A 23,277-nucleotide genomic window follows, 5' to 3' on the forward strand; every position below is an offset into this window, starting at 1 on the left:
AATTCACACAATGTTATCCTAGCAATTGACAATAATACGGAGATACCAGCCACATTTGTCTGCCTGACATGGTGTCCTGAAGATTTCCTCTGCACCATGGCAGTAGGTGGTAGGCAATGTGTCTTTCATTGCTTCCAATAAAATTCAGAAACAGAAAAGCCAGGATCTCATCACTCATGGCCATGTCACAGGTGGTGACATTTGAGCACTGAAATAGTTAAGAACCATACAATTCTGGGAGCTTTCCCCTCTCAGGTCTTGTGGCCGTGCCCTTATTCATGAATAAACTGTTCTTCCCTTGGTCACAACTTTACTTACAGCTCCCCATGGGAAGTAACAGAAACCACATTTTACACATTTCTATATAGTTCCTGTGGCATCATGAACATTGACATCCTTTTTCTTTTCTATCATTAACATTCATTACCTAACTAGTTCATGGATCACAGTTGATTCTAAAAATAAATGCTGAGTACATTCACAATTCTGCATATTGCAGTACAGAATATTCCTGGTCACGAAAGTGGATTTTTCCAGTTGATCTATTATGAGAGTGAAACTGAATTAATATTTGTTGGCTTACTTACAGAAACCTTCCTTTCCCCCACCCCCACTTTATGAATACTGTTCTTATTCTCAAGAAATAGAAACTAGTCCAAGATAAAACCTGCTGGTCTGGAGACGTGCTGGTCTCTCCCTGTTCTCTCACTGAGAGATAGAAGACAACTTACCACCCTCAGGACTGTTGGTTCCCTGTTCTCTCCTTGAGAAGATAAAGGGACCTGCTGTTTTCCCTGCTCTCCCTTCTGAGAGATAGGAAAACTGCCTGTCTCTGTCCCCAAGAAACAAACTTTCCTTTCACAAAATCAGGGGATGTCAGCCCAAACTAAAGCCACTTCTAACGGGTGGCCATGATTCTAGCCTATAAAAGATAACGTTCAAGGGAGAGCTGCTGCTGCTCTCTTTCTCTGAGCAGAGCAGAGTCCCTCAGGCTTCTGACAATAAACCCACTTCTTATCCCAGGTATGTGTGTGATTAGTCCTGTGCCACTTTTCTTTCAATATTGTATTTTATATTTTATTGCAAAGGGGGGGCATTTAATATTTAAGATATGCAAACTATAGAGGTTAAGATAAGGTTGTTGTTGTTGTTGTGTGTGTGTGTGTGTTTTTCCTACCACACACACATGTGGATGTCTAGAGAGGAAGTAAAAAGCAATCTCTAGACTCATACTAGTCTGAATGGAATCTAGTCTCTGCCTCTATCCCATACTGAAAGAGGTAAACACAATGGGAACAGATTACTTTTTATTTTCGGGGAAGAAGGCTATGAAACTATTGGTGAAATTTGGGTCTGTGTTCAAAATAATGGGTATTTTTCTTTCCTCCTCTAGATCAACTGATTCCTTGAGCCTGGTTATTCTCTGGAAAGAGTCTTCTTTCTTAGCTTCTTCAGACCTGAAATTTACATTACACAGGAAGATTGCAATTCTAGAAGAGATATGAGTCAGAAATCAACTATTGAGTTTCAGGAGCAGCTGAGCAACAGGCAGTCATGGATCTCCAAGTTAATTTGGTCACCTCTTTCTTTTCACAGACAAGGAGACCAAAGTCTGGAAGGATGCAGTGACTTCTGCTGTCATTGATGGTGTATGACCCCTCTTCTCTACCAGGCTTCAGTGCAAAATCATGGTAATATTTATTGCCCTGTTCACCATACAGTAACCAAGACTGACATAGTAGGTAAGTTCACACTGCTGAGGAACAATGTTATTCAGGCAGAAATTTATATTATTTAAAAAGTGGTAAAAAACACAGGCAGAAATAATTTATATCTTCTTCAACTGACTGAAGTGGCTTAAAACAAAATATTTGTAATTGCCTGAGCTTTATAATTTTTATCCATAGATAAAATATAGAAGAAAAGTGGAAGTATATGGAGAAATGTATATGGAGTATATAGAAAAATGGAGAATGTCTTTGGTAATGTTCTCCTGCTTCTATATAATTTATTGCCATAGATAAATATAGGTGAGAAGATGATGATGGAAACAGCTTATTCTTCATCTGTGGCTCATTTTGATTATTCTGGTTTTTGATGTTTGATATGGGTCATAGAGACTTCTAGCTGTGGCATTTTATAGGCTATTAAAGGATCCAAGACCTGGAAACATAGGATCAGAATCTTTTTGAGTTAATTTTCTTCCACCAACTCACACTTCCCAGCCTTCATAAAATAAGAGGATGGTGGTGCAAACTGACATGTACAAAATTTTTATGAACATTTAAACTACTTCAGGCTTGAATGGCTCTTTGCTCAGTTCTCATGGAATTATGGAATCCCTATATCTCCAAATCTAGAACATATTTGTCTTATTTTACCTAATCCAACATTAGCCAGTTATATTGCCTATAATGGCTACAAAAGGGACTGGATCTACTTACCAAAAGAATTGGGACTGCAAATTGGTGCAAGCACTAAAGGAAGCAGTATGAAGATTCCTCAGAAAACTTGGAATGGAACCTCCATTTGACGCAGCTATCCCACTCTTCAGTTTATACCCAAAGGACTTAAAATCAGCATACTATAGTGACACAGCCATACTATAGTGACACAGCCACGTCAATGTTTATAGCAGCTCAATTCACAATATCTAAGCTATGGAACCAACCTAAGTGTTCTTCAAAAGATGAATGGATAAAGAAAATGTGGTATGTATATTCAATGGAATTTTTCTCAGCATTAAGGAAGAATGAAATTATGGCATTTGCCAATAAATGGGTGGAGTTGGAGAATATCATGCTAAGTGAAATAAGCCAATCCCAAAACACCAAAGACTGAATGTTTTCTCTAATATGTAGATGCGAATTCACAATAATGAGGGGGTACAAGGGAATAATAGAGTTACCTTAGATTAGGTAGAGAGGAGTGAAAGAGGGGAGGGATGGGATATGGAGATAGGAAGGACAGTAGAGTGAAACCGAAATTTTATATATATATATCTCATACCTGATGTGATTCTACAACATGTACAATTAGAAAATGAGAAATTATACCCAATCTATGTGTGATATATCAAAGTACATAAATAAATTCTACTGTCATGTATAACTAATTAAAACAAATAAAATATTTTTTAAAAAAGGAATCTGTGATACTAGTGTCTGCTTCTAACCCAGTTCAGAGTCTAATAGCCCATTTAATTCAGAATCTAATAGCCCATAATCATGCAAATGGCACCCATAATACAGACTTTTCTTTGCTTAAAATTCCAAATAATTCAGGAAAAAAATATTTTTTCATATTATACCATTGAAATATCATGTCTACATCTATGTGTCCATAGTTGCTTTGAAAACTGAAAAATTATTTCCACAATTCAGAAATGTCATCAAAAGCTATTGTATTTAAGGAAGGTTCTCAACTAAAGTTTTACCTCTTATATGCATGTATCAGAACCACTCCTGATCATTGTTAATATTTCTCTTGAACGAACCACAGAACTCAAGGTGACATTATCCTTTATCATTTTTCTGTAGTTTCATGTATTCTTTTTTGATAGTTACTGTAGTCTGACTGTTTCTACCCTCCCCCTGAGTATTAATATTTTGGGATCCTAATCTCCTAGGTCATGGAAAATTTGGGGAATGACTGAGTCATGATGGTGGAACACTCGGGTGGAATTAATACCTTATGGAAGAGGCCTAAGAGAGACCACATCCTTCCCATCCTGCATCCTGTGGGGACACAGCAAGATAGCACTGTCCATAGAAAGTGGGCCCTCACCAGACACCAAATTTGCCTTGATCTTGAATTCCCTATCTCTAGAACTGTGAGAAGCAAATCACTATTGTTTGTAAGCTTTCCTGTTTGTGGTATTTTAGAATAGCATCTTAAATAGACTAAGACAGAAGTTATAAGCATTTCTTTTGTAGTATATCATAGAGAATGGGATCACTTATCATAAATACTATCTTAATTATAGTTTATTGAAATTAGTTTTTAAAAGCAATTACTTATATTGAATAGATATGTTGAAGATAAATTTTTACAAATTCCTTTGGCTTATTGATAGTATTTTTTATTTTAAGAATACTTACTAAAAAGTGGTCAGATATATTTAAATGATAATTTATAAAGTTAAAATTATTCATACACACTTTATGCTGTTTGAGGAAAGAAAGGGATATAGTAGAATGAAAATAATCTTAGAATTCTGAGACATGTTCTCCAGTCCTATCCCAATTTTCATTAACTTTGAAAAATTAAGCAAATTACATTTGTTTCAGAATTTCTTCAACTGTAAATAATAAAACCACTATAGACTTTAAAATTTCATGCAAATATATAATAATGAATTGCAATTTGTTAGTTATGTCAGAAGCTCTCTTATACATATATTATATATAAAACATACACTCACAAAATTAATTTCTCTGTCTCTTGATTTTGCCCATCACTAATTTCTAGGAACTAAAAAAGTCACACAAATAAATCTAAAGATATTTGTTCAAAAGTGATAATTATCTTGAATATTTTTAAAAATAGTTCATCAAAATACATTTACAATGTTATTATGTTTTATTCTCAATGATCTATTTTATTGAAAACCTGGGAAAATATAAAATAATTTAAACTTATATAGAAAGAAAAATTATAATAAAATGATAAAATAATTAAGAAGAAATAAAATATTTGGTTAGAATAAAGAAAAAAATTTTGCCAAAGACATTTTCTCCCTTAATCTCAGTCCAAACACTAGACCCAGACAACTTTACAGGGAAATTGTGCTCATCTTTAAAGACTGAACCACTCAAATGTTCTCTAAATTATTCTAGAGCATTGTGGTGCTTTAGAAAGATGGGGAACTTTCAATTTTCTTTCTCTGAAACCAAAATTGCACCAATAACATTACACTGTTAAGCTAAAACCAAATTTTACTTATAAATATTGAAATAGAAAAGTATTTAGGTATTCAGCAACATATGAGAGAAGACTGTACTACCATAAATGCAATTATATCAGGAATTCAAGAATGGTTCAATTTTAATTACTTAGATTTTAGTAATTATATTAGTAAAATTAACTATTAATAGAGAGCAAAAAGTCATGTAATTCTTTTACTTATTGTGAAGGATATTCTATAATGGTATTTGATAAAGTTTAACAGAACTATTGCATAAAAATTCTTAATCAAATTTAGTAGAAATTGAAGAATAGTTCTTTCTCTTTCTAAGCAAAAAGTAGAGTCTTGCCTAATAATAGACTATTAGGTTTGGAAATACAAATTGATGTAATTAGATATAAGAAAGAAAATTATAAAAATTTGGTAATATGCAGATGGAATGATTATATATTTGGAAGATCTATTAAATTAAATAACAAATATTAAGGGAAAAAATTTAATTACATATTAGATTATAAAATCAATAGCAAAAATGTATATTTTCTCTGAGACTTAAAATTAGAAAATAGAAGAAAAATATCTTATTACAATGGTCTTAATATTTATAAAATATCTAGGAATAAAATTGACAAAATGCTCAAGACCTATATGAAAGAAAAATTGTCTACTGAGAGATACCAATGATCTGTTAGTTTTACAAGATTAAATTTTTGTATCCCAGAAGAAGAGGTTAGGAAAATTTAGTCCTATTAGAATATTGTCTCTAAATTAAAGTATAAATGTAACTTAATAGACATTTTAAAATGCCAATATTAATTTGCTTAGAAAAAATGATATTAGTATATGTTCATATGTAAAAATTAGATGGAAGAGCAGCCAAGATATTCCTGAAAAAGAGCAAGAAGTCATCTCATTATGCATTTTAAGCTATATTAATCACATTTTGGATACAGCTGTCTATCCATCTATATCCTCAGTTATACCATATAAAATAAATGATTTTTAATTCTTCCTGACCAATGAAAGTGGTAATTGCATATAACTCAATATAATATGCAGGCACTATTTCAAATAAATGAAAAAAACATGTTAATTCACACACACACACACACACAAAGAGACATGCATGGAAACCAACATAACCTCATTTATAATTAATGTAAGGCATATATAAATATAAATAGCATTTTTTTACAGGTCTTATATGGACAAAGGAGGCTAATCTTAGATGCACATCATTTAGAGAGCTTTTTCACTGCTGTAACAGAAAGATCTGACAAGAACAATTTTAAGGAGGAAAATGTTCATTTTGGGGCTCACAATTTCAGAGGTATCAGTCCATAGATGGTCTACTCTATTGCTCTGGGCATGAGGTGTGATAGAACATCATGGCAGAATAGTGTGGTGGAGAAAAGTAGCTCAGGATATGAAATCAGAAAGGAGAGAGAGAGAGAGAGAGAGAGAGAGAGAGAGAGAGAGAGAGAGAGAGAGAGAGAGAGAGAAACACGTGCGCATGCACATGTGCGCTCCACTCAACAAGGACAAAATATTATATACCCCAAAGACTTGCCCCAATAACCCAGCTCCTCCATCCATACCCCACCTGCCTATAGTTATCATACAGTTAATCCCTATCAGGGGATTAATACACTGATTAGATTAAAACTCTCATAACCCAATCATTTCACTTCTAAGCTTTCTTGCATTGTCTCACATGTGAAGTTTCAGGGGACACCTCATATCTAAACCATAACATACATGTTTTGACAACTGTAGGGGGTAATAACATACATTATTTGTGATAGTTTACACTGGTATCAAGAGTTGAGAAAGCAATTCACTAATATATGTCAAAACATACACATTTCTCTCTAACATTTTTCATTTGCAAAATGTATTTTACAGATACATTTGAACATGTAAGAAAAAGTCTATATAAGAACATTAACTGTTGCATTGTTTATAATAACAAAAAGGTAGAAAACTATGTATATATTAATGAATAGGAGATAGGATAAGTAAATTTTGAAATGTACATATTATGGAATGAGACATGATCATTAAGAAGAATGGAATAGATATATACACACATACATATATATACCTTCACATAAACATTTATATATACATATAACACATAAAATATATACATATGCACATCTTTACATAAATGTTTACTCTATATAATACATAAATATATACATATATCTGCCTTTACATAAATATTCCTGAGAAAGAGGTAAAAGGAAAGAGAAAGAAACAAAACAGCATGAGTAGTAGGTCCTCATTTGTGCTAAAAATGAAAAAAGGATAAATATGTGAAAACATGTAGATATATAAAAATCATTATAAATGTGCAATCTATCTCTGGAAGGCTGCATTGAAAACAAGGCACATGGTTCTTCCTGGGAGAGAAGATGAGGAAATTGAGGATTTAGGATGGGAAAGAGACAGACTCTTCCCTTGATGCCCCTGTATTTTCTGATTTTTTTATGATATTATTTAATAATACCAGTACTTCAAAGATGAGTAAAAATAAAGAAAATGTTTGCATGGGATATTTTGGAGGGAATTTTTGTTTTATTTTGGCTATTATAAAAGTCAAATATTTTGTATAGAGATCTGTTTGTATTCCCACTGCAGAATAAAATGAATTGACAAATAATTCCAGAATGTTAATTACTGCTTCTCTAGGGGTAACTGTGGAGTAGTGGGGTCACAACATCCCTGGTGAGTAATGGAAAAAAGATGTGATTTTTTTTTTCTTGATGAAAACCTGATGGACACAACACGCGTACTTTCTTGTGCCCCCCCCAAACATTTATATGAATGAGGATATACTGTCTCAGCCTCATTCCAAACCCTACATACAGAGCTTATGTTTCTCTATGTAAAAAGCATATGGGTAAGAAATCTGAGTGATGAGAAAGCCATTTTCATATTTCCTTCTCACTCTCAATAGTAGCACCAGCAGGGTTGGAAAATAATGTTCGAGTCTGAAGGCTTGTACGGTAACTACAGAGACCTCCTTTGATACTTCTGAAGTCATTTTAAATGGGGCCATCCATTTTGTCTGAGTTGCACAACTCATCCAGAACCTACTACAGTCATCTATTGTTGCCCGCTGATCACCTGTTCCTCCCATGATCTTTGTGTTTGATCTTGGAGACATTAAGCAGCATGGAGAGCAAAAGCATCCTTGGGTACCCTGCCACCTGCCCTCGTCAATTGACTTGGTGGAGAGAACCTTTTTATTTGCCATTTACCCACTGCCAGGGAGGGTGTGCTGGGGTGAGTGGTGTACATCTGAAGAATTCAGCAGGGGTTCAGCCTACAAAAAGATTACCGAGTTAAAACAGAAAACGGTAGTGCTTTTAAGCAAGGAAGTGATGTCAACCACCAGGTGATTCCCTTAAAAAATAGAGTTCCACTAAATGGTTCGAACAATTGCTTCATGGGATGTCTTCGCTCTTTCCTTGAAGGGTCAACTTGGTCTGGGAGTTCTCAATGGACTCAGCATGTAGCGCCAACAACTCCCTCGCTAATAAAGAGATTTTTCTCTTTCTTTCATTCTTTTTTTTTTCTCTCCCCATTTGGACTGCAGCAGTGAAGTAACTACCTTATGAAAGGCAGTCTAAGCCTGGGCACTAGTTTCTGCCCGCAGGGCTGAGGTCAACAGTGAAGGAGGATCATGATGCCTGGAATAGCAGGTGGTTGGGGTTGGGCACATGCCTGACAATGAAAAGCTTGACCATGCTCAGGGGAAAAGGGAAGTGAACTACAGGGGACAGCAACAGCCACCGGAGAGGACTGGGAAATGTGAGCATGGCTAGCTGTGTTACACAGAGCCCAGCACCCCATAGCAAGTGCCAAGTCAGGTATAAACTCATAGACTCATGGGTGCGTGCTGTACTCTAACATTTTTAGGTCCTACTTTATTCAGTAGATTCAAATGAAAACGAGGGAATTTGTGTGGAAAGGGGCCTCCTGTCTTGTAGCTCCAAATCAAATGGAATAAACATAAATTTACTTGAAAAAAATGTTCCATTTGGAAAACAGATTTGAATTTATTCCAATCCAATCAAATCATTCTTCTAATAATAACATTTATTTATTATTCCTAAATAGATATTATTGGTTGCATTTTATATTATGCAACAATTACGGTTTAGATCTGGAATGTTTCCCAAAGGCTCATGTGTTAAAGGCTTGGTTCCCGGTGCAGCTCTGTTTATGGGTGGAGATGATTGGCTCAGGAGGACTCTGACATCCACAGTGGATTAATCCATTGATGGACTCATAACCTGATGTTGTCATTGGGAGGTGGGGAAAAAATCTAGGTGGTGGGCCTCGTTGGAAAGATTAGGTCCGTGAGACATGATCTGGAAGGGTCTACCTTATCCCTGGTCCCTTCCTCTCCCCTGCTCCATCTGCTTCTCAATTGCCAAGAGCTGAGCAGCTTCCCTCCACTAAATGTTCTGCCTCGCTTCAGGTCCAGAGTACTGGAGCCACCCAACCATGTACGGCAAACTTTGAAACCATGAGCCAAAATAAATCTGTCCCCCTTTAGGTTGTTTATGTCAGTGATTAAAAGCTGGCTAACATAAGCAACATAAACACTAGACAGTTTTTTAATTACTGGAAAGAACTGTGTGCCTGTTATACCAACTGAATAACCTAACCAAGAAGTTCAGATGACCCTGAACTTCAGATGACCCTGAAAAAATTCAGTTTTTCAGTATATACAAGTGACATTGAGATTGTGGTCCAAGTTTTGTCTCAAACTCTAGATTAGGTTCTAATTAAAACCTCAGTTCTCATAATGTATATGGTGGCGGGGAGGGAGGGAGGGAGGGAGGGAGAGAGAGAGAGAGAGAGAGAGAGAGAGAGAGAGAGAGAGAGAGAAACTGAACTCCATAAGTCTGGAGAAGGGACCAATGAAGTTTGATGTAACAATTTTAAGAACAGAGTTAATGAAGGCGATTCTCTGTCACTCTTGGCTTAGATATATCACAAATATGTTAAGTGTGGAACTTTATCTGCCTTCTTAAGTGACTGACATCCTACTTGATATCTCTTCGGTGCTTCATTAAGAAGCATCCAATCTTAGCACCTCAATTTGGGGGAAATTAAATAATATTTCTTGCATTCTAAATTCAAATATCCTAACCAGAAAATCCTTTATGAATTTTGTAGTAAGAAATTCAGCAATGATTTTCAGTTATTACAACTTCCATGCTAGAGTGTCTTATATGAAGAAATGATCAGCTTGTTTTACATAGACAGATAAAGATATAAATGTGTATGTGTGTATGTGTCTGTATGAAAGTATGTGTGTTGTGTGTGTTTATACAACATATATAAAATAGATTTGGATATAAAGTCTCTATCTGTAAATATATTTTAGAAGTGATCACTGAAAAGAGAAGCCCTTGGTTCAAAACACTGACAAAATTTCTGTTCCCAGAGTTCTTCCCTCCCATAGATGGTCTGTAATTTTGTTTTACCTGCCATTTCTCTTCCTCTTCCTACTCTGGTTCAAGCATAGACAGAAATTATTTTCTTGGTCTGTCAAGCAGAGCTGTGGTTTCATGGGACTTATGATAATAACTATCAAGAAATAAGCCCAGTGAAAAATTCAAAAGCATCTCTTTCCAGTGGGCACTCTTTCTATCCCTTGGTGCACCAATCTGCTGGTTCTTTCCTTGTGAGATTCTTTTCTGGACATTGCCTCTCCTGGTTGTTTATAAATAGTTGTCTCTTAACTGCTACCACAAGGGAGCAGCAATTTAGTGACTTGTTTCTGCTTGTAGCTATCTAACAAACATCTTCAGCTCAGACCTGGCCCCTAAATTCCAGTAGATTTCATATCTTCATTAGGAGGCCTGTTGATCTTAAAAATTCATTTCTTTCTTCCCACACTGCAATCTTCCCATCAGTATTAGACCACTAAGGCAATGTTTTAGGACAGAAATGCAGGCTGAATTTCTCCCATTTCTTCACTGCTTACCTCCCATCCCTCACCTCCAGCAAGGAATGGAAGCCAGCTCACATTTGCATGCTCTCTGCCAAGTCCTGGGGAGTCGGTTTCAGAAGCTGATTGTGAACTTGCCTCTTAGCAGGTTCTCCACTTCGCTCTCTTTCGAATGGATTTCTGAATTCATCTCTTAACTGCTATTCACGTTCTTATTCTTATCCCTCTACAACTCACACTCCAACTGAGAAGAATAAGCTTCTTAAATGAAAAAGTAGGTCATGACATTTTTTTTCCCCATTTGGACTTCTTATTTTGAAATAACATTAGATTTACAGAAGAGTGCAAAGATAGTACAGAGAGCTCCCATAAACCCTTCCCTGGGTTTCGTCTAAGGTTAGCATCTTACATAACTGTGGCACAATTAAAAACACTAAGAAATTAACACTGGTGCAGTACTATTGACTGAACTAAGGACATTTTTTGAATTTCTCTAGGTTTTTCGACTAATGTCATTTTTACGTTTCAGAATTCCACCTTGATAGCAGTTTTTTTTTTCTGCTTAAAAGCTTACAAAGATTTCCCACTGCTCTTAGAATAAAACCACAATTTCTAATCATGTTCTATAAAACACCGCACGCTCCCCACTCAGTCTATCTTTGCAACCCCATTCTTCTAAATTCTGCCCTTTGCTATACTTAACACTACTGGTCATCTTTCAGTTTCTTGAACACCCCTGGTTCTTTCTCAGCTCAAGACCTCTGTGTGTCTATTCCCTCTGCATGGAGTCTCTTGTTTTGTGTCTTTGAACAGCCAGCTCCTTCTTTCCTTTTTTGGTCGGCTGAAATGTCGCCGTCACCAAGAGCTCTTCAGCCTAGGTCTCCTATGCCATCTGCCTCCCTACTTCTCACCCAGCAATTATTTTACACTTGGCAATTCTTTTCCTCATTTATCATCTTACTTTATTTTTATATGGCCCACTAAAATATAAAGCTACAGGAGGGAAGAGATCATATAGGTGTTATTTTTCTGTTGCTGCCATAAAAAGTTGACATAATGTTGCAAATTTATCTCACAGTTCTGAGTGTCAAAAATCCAGCAAGTTCAGCTGGTTTCTCTGATGTGTGTGTGTGTGTGTGTGTGTGTGTTACTGAGGATTTTACCAGGGCCTTGCACATGCTTGGCCTGCTCTACCCACCAGATGCTCTGAGTCTCACAAGCTGAAATCAAGGTTACTAACAGGACAGTGTTCCTGTCTGGAGGCCCTGGGAAAGAATCTGCCTCCAGGCTCATTCAGGTTATTGGTAGAATCCGTTTCCTGTTTCCTGTGTTTGTAGGACTGGGTTCCCTTTTACTTGTTGGTTGCTGGCCAGGGTTGTTTTTAACTTCTGAAGGCTCCCTGCATTCCCTGGCTTGTGGCCACCTCCATCCTCAAAGCCAGCAACATTAGGCCGAGTCCCAATTTTCCTTCAAATCTTGTCCACTGATGCTTCTACCTTTTTTTCTCTGGCTTCATTCAGGGAAGCATCTCTATTGTTAAGGGTTCATGTGATTAGATGGGACCCACCTGGTCCATGGACGGCACTGTGTCCCCCTCCCCCCAAATTTGTATGTTGAAGGCCCAATCTAAGTGTATTTAGAAGATAGGGATTTTAAGGAGGTTATTAAAATTAAGTGAGGTCATAAGAATAGGTTCCTTATATAGGGTATTGATTTAACATTAGAGCAGCCATCTTAAATGTTAACCACCATCTTATGAGATAAGTTTTGCTTCCTGTATTTCTTCTTACCGAACTGCCCCCATCCCCATTAGTGACCTACCCCATGGTACCATAACCTAAACTAATCCCAGAAGGACACAACCCCTTTGCTCTGGAAAGCCCCATGGTGCCATCCGCCTAAACCAATCCCATGCTATTCCCACCCCCTAGCTCTGACGCAAGCACCCCGAGCCTATCCCATAGTGCCATAGCTACAAATCCAAACCTCTACCCCACAAAAGCTGAACACCCGGAACATCTTGAGGCCTCTCTCTCCTATAGAGAGATGGCCTTGATTTGTCAGCTTTAATAAATAAACTTTCCTGTGGATCTCTGCCTGGTCTCAGTCCTTCATTTCTTGCTCACCTGTCTCTTGCTTTCTCACTCTCCTTTTACCTTAGCTGATGGAACTGGTATATTTGTAAGAAGAGCTACCAGATTTGTAAAGCTCTATTTGCCATGCAATATAACATAGTCAAAATGGATTAGAGCACAGATATTTTTGGAGGCATTATTTAGTCTAGCACATCATTTTGACTGCTGTATCACTCAGGCATAGCTCAGGTAGGCATTAAACAATTAAGTAACACATGATTTTATGCAACTTACTTGAAAGTTGCTCAAAGAAGGCAGCTGGTCTAATCCCAGACACAACAAAATACCCAACTCCCTTCCTGTACTGATGTCTGATGTTGCATCATCCTCTGGTGTGTTCCTGAGTCCCAGCCAGTGGACTCTTCACTTCCATTTAGCAAAAAAACGAGACCTATTATAAAATGTTTTCAGTTCCTTGAGTGTGCAATTGTTAAAGCGTGAGTTTCATTCAATGCATTTTTACAGCCTTCACTATTTCTGATTGTGAGTGCCACTAGAAACAATAATGCGTGCATTGCTGAAATTCTAGACTCTCTTTTTTTAATTTTCCCTAATGTAGAGTCTGCCTGCTACCTAGCTTCTCATTCTCTGTGTCACTAAGTTCACCAACTAAACTCTTTGAGCACTACACAGAAAAAAAATAATCTCCTGCTTAGCTTCTGTTTGGGAAAAACTTACCAGGCATTCTTTACTCTTAGATAACTCATTTTGTCCTGGTCTGCTCATCTTCATTGCAACAGTGGAGGTCAAGTGTGCGGACTGAACATGTGAGATGGGCCTGTGCCAGTCCTCTTGCCTCAAGTGTGCTTAACAAGACCTGTGGACACTAATCTCTCCTTGAACTGTGGCCTTCAACCTGTCCTGTGTTTAACTGTGCACATATCCCTCAAGGGCAGCTTGGTGAATCAGAAAAAACAAATATTTTAGAATCAACAAGTTTAAATTCAAATTTTGACTCTAAAGATTAATAGCTGCCTGTTACTTCAAGTGCTTGAGCCTTAACTTCTTTTGGATAATGGCACTTCACTCATGAGTCTCTCCCAGTGGCTCCAGAGGCTGAGGCAGGAGGATTGTGAGTTCAAAGCCAGCCTCAGCAATTTATCCAGGCTCTAAGCAACCAGTGAGACCCTGTCTCTAATAAAATATAAAAAAGGGCTGGGGATGGGTCTCAGTGGTTAAGTGCCACTGGGTTCAATCCCTGGTACAAAAAAACCAAAAACCAAAAAATAAAAACTGCTGGGTTCAGAGGTCCAGAAAGGACTTTGGACAGATCCCCGTGTAACAATTTTTAATCAGTTGACCTCTTTCTACGAGGAGGAAGGACTCAAAAAATTTTGATTGGTGTTCTCCTCCATTTTGGAATCCCTGTAGGATAGACAGATCTTAGGGAAGAGAGTGAAGTAGGGTATGGAGAGTGTTGGACAGACGGACATTCTTTATATTTTTTTCTATGCCTGTTCACATGCTTACAGTTTTCCTTTTGGCCGTGATCTGCTTTTCCAGCCCGTCCAGTCTCATGTTGCTAACTGTAGTGAGGCAACGGAAATCCCCGTGGCACTCTTGGCTTCCCGCTAAAAAGAAATCTACACGTTGAGATGCTATTGTTATCAGTGCACCTCACAAAGGTGCGGCAGCATACCTGGTTGCAGGTGCCCAGAGAAGCTCCTCAGACACTGATAAAGGCAGTCTGGGGCCTGGGGAAACCTGCTGAGTCTCAGTGGCCACCAGTGGAGAAAGCTACATGGGGCTGAGAGGGAACTAGTAAGTTAAAGATGTCTGTTTTTCTCCAAACAGGCTTCTAGTAATGTAAGGAGGCATTATGTGTTTTTGAATAATAAAGCCTGCTGAGGTTCAAGGTGATGCCAAGCCAAGGGAGGGAGATGAATCTCTGCTTTCACAGAAAAGGAGCAAAAACCCTGGCAGCTACAATGCACTAGCATGCACTCTTTTATTTTTATTTATTTATTTTAAATTCACCTGTGTCTGTGCTGAAGATCAACACCACAGAAATCAAAGCTCTTTGCTGACAGATAAGTATGTTTAGAGGAAGAATAGCTTGCTGCAAAATTTGACTGGGGAAAAAAATAGAGAATATCTTTGAGCACAAAGAGAAAGAAGATATGTAGATTCAGTTATTTTTCTTAGACAAAATCAGCTATAAGAACTAAAAATTATGCATATGTAAGGATGTACAGAGAATAGAATTTGGATGCTATGCAGTTTGGAAGGCCATGCAATTTGATTAATGAGAGAAAGCAATACACATTAAACCTTTCAAGGCTCAGGCACCGAAAAGCCACTTCCAGGACACTCTCCTTCTCTATCTTGGTGGAGAGGATGAGGTCCTCCTAGAAGGCAGGATTATTGAAAAACTACTTGCAAGCAAGCAAGCAATGGTTTTGGTGAATGAAACCCCTAAATTAAAGCTTGTCTGTTCTGGAGCAGAGCTTATTTTATCCTGATGAATACAGGATGCCTGCTTAACTTTAAGCATGATCACTGAAGGAATGTAAATATATGAAATAACTTTGGGAAGATGTAGGTGAAATTTTTTGAATAAAAATTGAAAGAATGGAGAAACTGCAAAAACGTCAGAGTAAAATTGTAAGCTTGACAATATGGGAAATTCAAATATGTATGCACATAGAAATGGCAACAGGTAGAAGTAAATAAATTATCCCTTTTAGGAGATGAAGGTTATGCAAAATGGAGCTCTAAAGGTATGTCTTATGATTACATGACACATATCCAAAATATAAAGAGATAGAAAATGGTAATTATAGAGAAAAGGAATCTGGTATCACTATATTAATATCAGAAAAAAATTAAGTTTAAGGCAGCAAAATTTATTGGAGATACAAATTCTTTACATAATGATGAGATTTCATTCTACCAAGGAGATACCTAGTTATAAACACATAGACACCTAATAACAGAGCAAAAAAGAGAAAATTTTAAAAGTATGATAAAAATGAATGACAAATGATGATTTTTTAAACATACCTCTCCCAGTAAAGTTTACATCAGAGGAACAAAGCAATACCAAGGACATAAAAGGACTGAACTACACAATGAACCTGATATCATAGATACATGTACAAAACCTTTTGTGTAGATAAATTGGAGCACTTATGGAACATTGCCACAATTTTATTTTGCATGAGATATTGATGAAAGATTGGTTGAGATTCTAATAGAAAAATATCAACTAATAGCAAAATATCAGTTTTGTACAGATCATATTCGCTAAACAAAATGAAGTTAAATTAAAAATTAAAAAAACTAAACAATGCCTCAAAAATAGATAAAAAATTTTAAAAACAAATATAAATCCATGGATCAAGAAGGAATTCACAATAGAAAATGGAAAGTGAAACAGAGTGACACTGTAAATAAGGCATTGCAAATTGACATGTACAAATGCATGTTTTCAAAGACCGATGTATCCTTACATGCTTAGATTAAACAATATTATTAACTTAGAAAAAAAGAGGATTGACATATAATTTTTAAAAGCATCCTAACAAGTTAGCAAAATAATAATAGAAGCAATGCAATAATTTAGATAAAAAGGATATAATACAAAATTATGCCAATTCAGGCAGCTTTATTGGTGAGTTTTTCCAAACATTCAAGGATGAAATACTTTCAGAAAATAGGGGAAAAAAGGGGGGGGGGGGTGGATGGAGCATCATAGTGTCTTCTACAAGGCATTTATGACTTGTTTCTTTTAGAGAATTATGGTTATACATAATAGTTGGGTTCATCCCGACAAACTCATATATGCATGGAAATTGATTTCAGTTTATCATACCCCCTTTTCCCTCCCCTTTTCCCTCTCATCCTCTCTCCCCTCTCCCATTGTCCTTCCTCCACTCTATGAGACATCTTTCCACTCAACTATTTATATTTGGTTGGTTCTTTTTACTTACACATAAAGGTGATGTTGCCTGTGGTATATTCATGTGTGTACATAATGTGATTTTGACAGAATTCATTCTGCATTAAGGCATTTATAATTTTGATACTAGATCTGGGAAGTGACAGATTTAGAACAATAGAAATCAAACCAATTCAATTTATATCAAATTCAAATTATTTTATAAACCTAAATACACACTTGAGCCAGAAATTTAGCAAATATTTTCATTAACATTTGTATCAGATGCTGTGATTTATCTCCCAGAGACTCCAATCAAAACTAAAGCACTAGTACAGCCATTAGGGAAAATAGTATGGAAGTTCCTAAATAATTTAAATGTAGAATTACATATGACCTAGCAATCTCTCTTCTGCATATAACATGCCAGGTAGATGAAATCACCACCTTATAATGGTGCCTGCACTCCCAAGTTTATTGCAGTTGTATTCACAATTGTCAAGATATAGAAACAACCTAATCACCCTGCAATAGATGGATGGATAAAGAAAATGTATAGACTTACACAATGGAATGTTACTTGACCTTAACGAAGGAGATCCTGTGTTTATCATAACATGGATGGACCCGGAGGCTATTAAGTTAAGTGAAATAAACCAAATATAAAAAGCAAAAATATTACATCATCATATTTATATGTGGAATAAAAAGAAAAAAAAAGAGCTCCACTAAAAAGAGAGAATGAAAGGGGGATACCACAGGCCAGGGTGGAGGGAGATGTAGGTCAAAGGATAAAACAGTAAAGCGGAAGGCTGGAATGTAGCTCAGTAGTAGAGTGTCTGCCTAGCATGCATGAGGCCCTGGGTTCAATTTCCAGTACTGAAAACAAAACAAAACAAAATAGATATGTAGGATGAAAAAGTCCAGTGATCTAATGAACAGCGTGTGGACTATAGTTGATGATGGCATTTTATATTTAAACTTTGCTAAACGAATAGATTATGGGTGCTCTTGCCACAGGGGAGAAATTGGATCACTACATGAAATGACAAATATGTTAATTTGTTCCATTATACTAACCCTTTCACTCTATATGCATCTTAATAATATCATGTTTATACCTTAAATACACATGATAAAATTTATTTTAAAAAATGACTAATGCGGTGATCCAACATGGCGGCGAGAGGGGAGGCAGCGCTTTCAGTACCTCCTCAACAACGGGGTCAGAGAGACGCATGGATACGCTTAGATTCGACTTGCTGAGAAACTCCTAGCAAAATTCCACTAAAGAGAGACCGGCCAGGAATCGGTAGGATTTTTGGAGGTGACAGTTTGCGCTAGACGAGTGAATCTCCGCCACGCAGTGCAGAGGTCCAGACCCGCCAGCCGCTGCCCGCGCGACTCGGCGACTGTCGGCTGCCTGCACCGGCTCCCGCGTCAGGGCGGATAGCCTCCGAGGGGCAGCGCAGCAGGAGCGGTGCAGGGACTCTAGGAAGAGGTCTCTAGCCAAGCCTTCATGAAATAGCGAAACGGGAGCTGAAACCAACCAGAGACAGACCAGTCCCACCCCTCCCTTCGGACACTCCGGCAAGGAGCCTGGGGCCCGCCATAGCAGAGAGGTGACATCACCAAAGTTCCGCGGACAGAATTCCTTCCCAGCAGAATCCACCTTAGCAGGTGTGTGACTCCCACCCCCTCCAGATACAAGCAGCCAGGAAGCCTCAGGAATCTCTCCGGGGGCGTGTCTATAGGGAAGCAGAGGGGATTCCAGATCCCCACCTCCCCTTAACACCAGCGACAACACCCAAGATCTTAGCCACCAGTTTCTGGGGGCGTGCCCACTAAAGGGGTCCGGAAAAATTAAACTGTTGGTTCCCAGATCACCCCACCACAGCACTGGGGCTTAGATGAATGACAGAGAGGGTGTTCATCGTTCGGGATATAGGACATGCGGTGGGGCTGCAAGTGTAATCAGATCCTTGGGGAACCGCCTCCGGTGAACAGGACCTGGCTGGCTGGCTGGGAGGAGGAACAAGGGGAGGGGCCAGATAAGTGAAAGGGCTCTGGACTAACAGGATTGAGAGACTCCCAGGAGCCACCCTACAGGGATTTCTGTCAGCACATAGAGGGCAGAAGCTCAGCTCAGAGGGCACAGCTCCGCCTATTGGAAGAGAAGAAAATGGGATTCAGCCATAGAACAGGGGATGCCAGCATGGCAGAGATCTGATGTCATCGGAGAGCGGCCGAGGAGAGAACTTCATTGGTGCCAGCGGTGACGGAAACAGTTGGTCCCCTGGTAGGGAGGGTGAGTCACAGATACCCGAGTCTCTCTCGCTTTGTCGTGGAGCCAGAGGGGAGGAGCTGGGCCACCGCCCGCACCCGCAAGGTAGGCAGACCTGCGACCAACCTGCAGATCAGGCCCAGCGGTCTGCAGGCGTGGTAGGAGGGGCAGGGCAGAGCCGCCGCCCGCGCCGGCATGGTAAGCAGACCTGCGACAGACCAGCGGATCAGGCCCAGCAGCCTGCCAGCGTGGTACACACTTCACCCCAACTGGAGTAGGGGCAGAGCAGAGCCTTCGCCCGTGCCCAGATCAGGCCCAGCGGCCCGCCTGTGTGGTGGTCAAGTGACCCCAATTGGAGTGGGGGCGGAGTGGAACTGACACCCGTGCCCGCAAGGTGGGCAGACCGGCGACCAACCTGCAGATCAGGCCGAGCGGTCCCCGGGCGTGGTAGGAGGGGCAGGGCAGAGCCTTCGCCCCCACCTGCAAGGTAGGCAGACCTGTGACAGAACGGCGGATCAGGCCCAGGGGTCCGCGGGCGTGGTAGACTCCTCACACCAATTGGAAGAGGGGCAGAGCAGAGCCCCCGCCCGCACCTGCAAGGGAGACTTTTCAACTATACAAGAGCAATATAAATATATAGGGGGGGAAAATTTCAAAAACACAACAGTTTCACCAAGAAGAAAGAAACGCAAGCAGTATGAAAAGACAAGGAAAGAAAGGACTACAAGCAATGCAGGTCAACTCAACTTTAGAAGAGGTAACAGCTGCAGCAGATGGAATGTCAGATAAAGAATTCAGGATATATATGCTTCAGATGATCTGGAGTATCAAGGAAGACATTAGACAGCAAAATCAGACAATGAAAGATCACTTCGACAAGGAATTACACAAACAAATCCAGGAAGCAAAGGATCAACTATACAGGGAGATAGAGGTTATAAAAAACAAACAAACAGAAATCCTAGAAATGCAGGAAGCAATAAACCAACTTAAAAACTCAATTGAGAATACTACCAGCAGAGTAGAACACTTAGAAGATAGAACATCAGACAATGAAGACAAAGTATTTCAACTGGAAAAGAACATAGACAGCTCAGCAAGACTGTTAAGAAACCATGAGCAGAACATCCAAGAAATATGGGATAACATTAAGAGACCAAACTTAAGAGTCATTGGGATACAGGAAGGTATAGAACTCCATACCAAAGGAATGAGCAATTTATTCAATGAAATAATACGAGAAAACTTCCCAGACTTGAAGAATGAGACAGAATCCCAAATTCTAGAAGCCTACAGGACGCCGAATGTGCAAAATTATAAGAGATCCACACCTAGACACATTATAATGAAGATGCCCAACATACAGAATAAGGAGAGAATTTTAAAAGCTACAAGAGAAAGGAAGCAGATTACATTTAGGGGTAAGCCAATCAGGATAACAGCTGATCTTTCAACACAGACTCTGAAAGCTAGAAGATCCTGGAATAACATATTTCAAACACTGAAAGAAAATGGGTTCCAACCAAGAATTGTGTATCCAGCGAAATTAAGCTTCAGGATGGAAGATGAAATTAAAACCTTCCACGACAAACAAAAGTTAAAAGAATATGCAGCTAGAAAACCATCTCTTCAAAACATCCTCGACAAAGCATTACAGGAAGAGGAAATGGAAAATAACAATGAAAACCAACAGTGGGAGGTAGGACAGTAAAGGGGGGGGGAATAATCATAGAGGAAAACAAACAATGTTTAGTAACAGAAATAAACAAATATAGCTGGAACAACAACCCATATCTCAATAATAACCCTAAATGTTAATGGCTTAAACTCACCAATTAAGAGACACAGGCTAGTAGAATGGATCACAAAACAAGACCCAACAATATGCTGCCTACAGGAGACGCATTTGATAGGAAAAGACATACATAGGCTGAAGGTGAAAAGTTGGGAAAAATCATATCACTCATATGGACTTCGGAAACAAGCAGGCGTGTCCATACTCATATCAAATAAAATAGATTTCAAGCCAAAGTTAATCAAAAGGGATAAAGAGGGACACTACATACTGCTTAAGGGAACCATACACCAACAAGACATAACAATCATAAATATATATGCCCCAAACAATGGTGCAGCTATGTTCATCAAACAAACTCTTCACAAGTTCAAGAGTCTAATAGACCATCATACAATAATCATGGGAGACTTCAACACACCTCTCTCGCCACTGGACAGATCTTCCAAACAAAAGTTGAATAAGGAAACTATAGAACTCAATAACACAATTAATAACTTAGACTTAATTGACATATATAGAATATACCACCCAACATCAAGCAGTTACACTTTTTTCTCAGCAGCACATGTATCCTTCTCAAAAATAGATCATATATTATGTCACCGGGCAACTCTTAGACAATATAAAGGAATAGAGATAATACCATGCATCCTATCTGATCATAATGGAATGAAACTGAAAATCAACGATAAAAGAAGGAAGGAAAAAGCATACATCACTTGGAGAATGAACAATAGGTTACTGAATGATCAATGGGTTATAGAACACATCAAGGAGGAAATTAAAAAATTCTTAGAGATTAATGAAAACACAGACACAACATATCGGAATCTATGGGACACATTGAAAGCAGTTCTAAGAGGAAAATTCATTGCTTGGAGTTCATTCCTTAAAAAAAGAAAAAACCAACAAATAAATGATCTCATGCTTCATCTCAAAATCCTAGAAAAAGAAGAGCAAAACAACAGCAAAAGAAGTAGAAGGCAAGAAATAATTAAAATCAGAGCTGAAATTAATGAAATCAAAACAAAAGAAACAATTAAAAAAATTGACAAAACTAAAAGTTGGTTCTTTGAAAAAATAAACAAAATTGACAGACCCTTAGCCATGCTAGCGAAGAGAAGAAGAGATAGAACTCAAATTACTAGCATACGGGATGAAAAAGGCAATATCACAACAGACACTTCAGAAATACAGAAGATAATCAAAAATTATTTTGAATCCTTATACTCCAATAAATTAGAAGATAGTGAAGGCATCGATAAATTTCTTAAGTCATATGATCTGCCCAGATTGAGTCAGGAGGATATAGACAACCTAAACAGACCAATATCAATCGAGGAAATAGAAGAAACCATCAAAAGACTACCAACTAAGAAAAGCCCAGGACCAGATGGGTATACAGCAGAATTTTACAAAACCTTTAAAGAGGAACTAATACCAATACTTTTCAAGCTACTTCAGGAAATAGAAAAGGAGGGAGAACTTCCAAATTCATTCTACGAGGCCAACATCACCCTGATACCTAAACCAGACAAAGACACTTCAAAGAAAGAAAAATACAGACCAATATCTCTAATGAACCTAGATGCAAAAATCCTCAATAAAATTCTGGCGAATCGGATACAAAAACATATCAAAAAAATTGTGCACCATGATCAAGTAGGATTCATCCCTGGGATGCAAGGCTGGTTCAATATACGGAAATCAATAAATGTTATTCACCACATCAATAGACTTAAAAATAAGAACCATATGATCATCTCGATAGATGCGGAAAAAGCATTCGACAAAGTACAGCATCCCTTTATGTTCAAAACTCTAGAAAAACTAGGGATAACAGGAACATACCTCAATATTGTAAAAGCAATCTATGCTAAGCCTCAGGCTAGCATCATTCTGAATGGAGAAAAACTGAAGGCATTCCCTCTAAAATCTGGAACAAGACAGGGATGCCCTCTCTCTCCACTTCTGTTCAACATAGTTCTCGAAACACTGGCCAGAGCAATTAGACAGACGAAAGAAATTAAAGGCATAAAAATAGGAAAAGAAGAACTTAAATTATCACTATTTGCAGATGACATGATTCTATACCTAGCAGACCCAAAAGGCTCTACAAAGAAACTATTAGAGCTAATAAATGAATTCAGCAAAGTGGCAGGATATAAAATCAACACGCATAAATCAAAGGCATTCCTGTATATCAGCGACAAATCCTCTGAAATGGAAATGAGGACAACCACTCCATTCAAAATATCTTCAAAAAAAATAAAATACTTGGGAATCAACCTAACAAAAGA

This window comes from Marmota monax, unplaced genomic scaffold (assembly GCF_021218885.2).
Source record: "Marmota monax isolate L192 unplaced genomic scaffold, Marmota_monax_Labrador192_F-V1.1 WCK01_AAM20220418_F8-fsc00121, whole genome shotgun sequence".
NCBI classification, from domain to species: Eukaryota; Metazoa; Chordata; class Mammalia; order Rodentia; family Sciuridae; genus Marmota; species Marmota monax.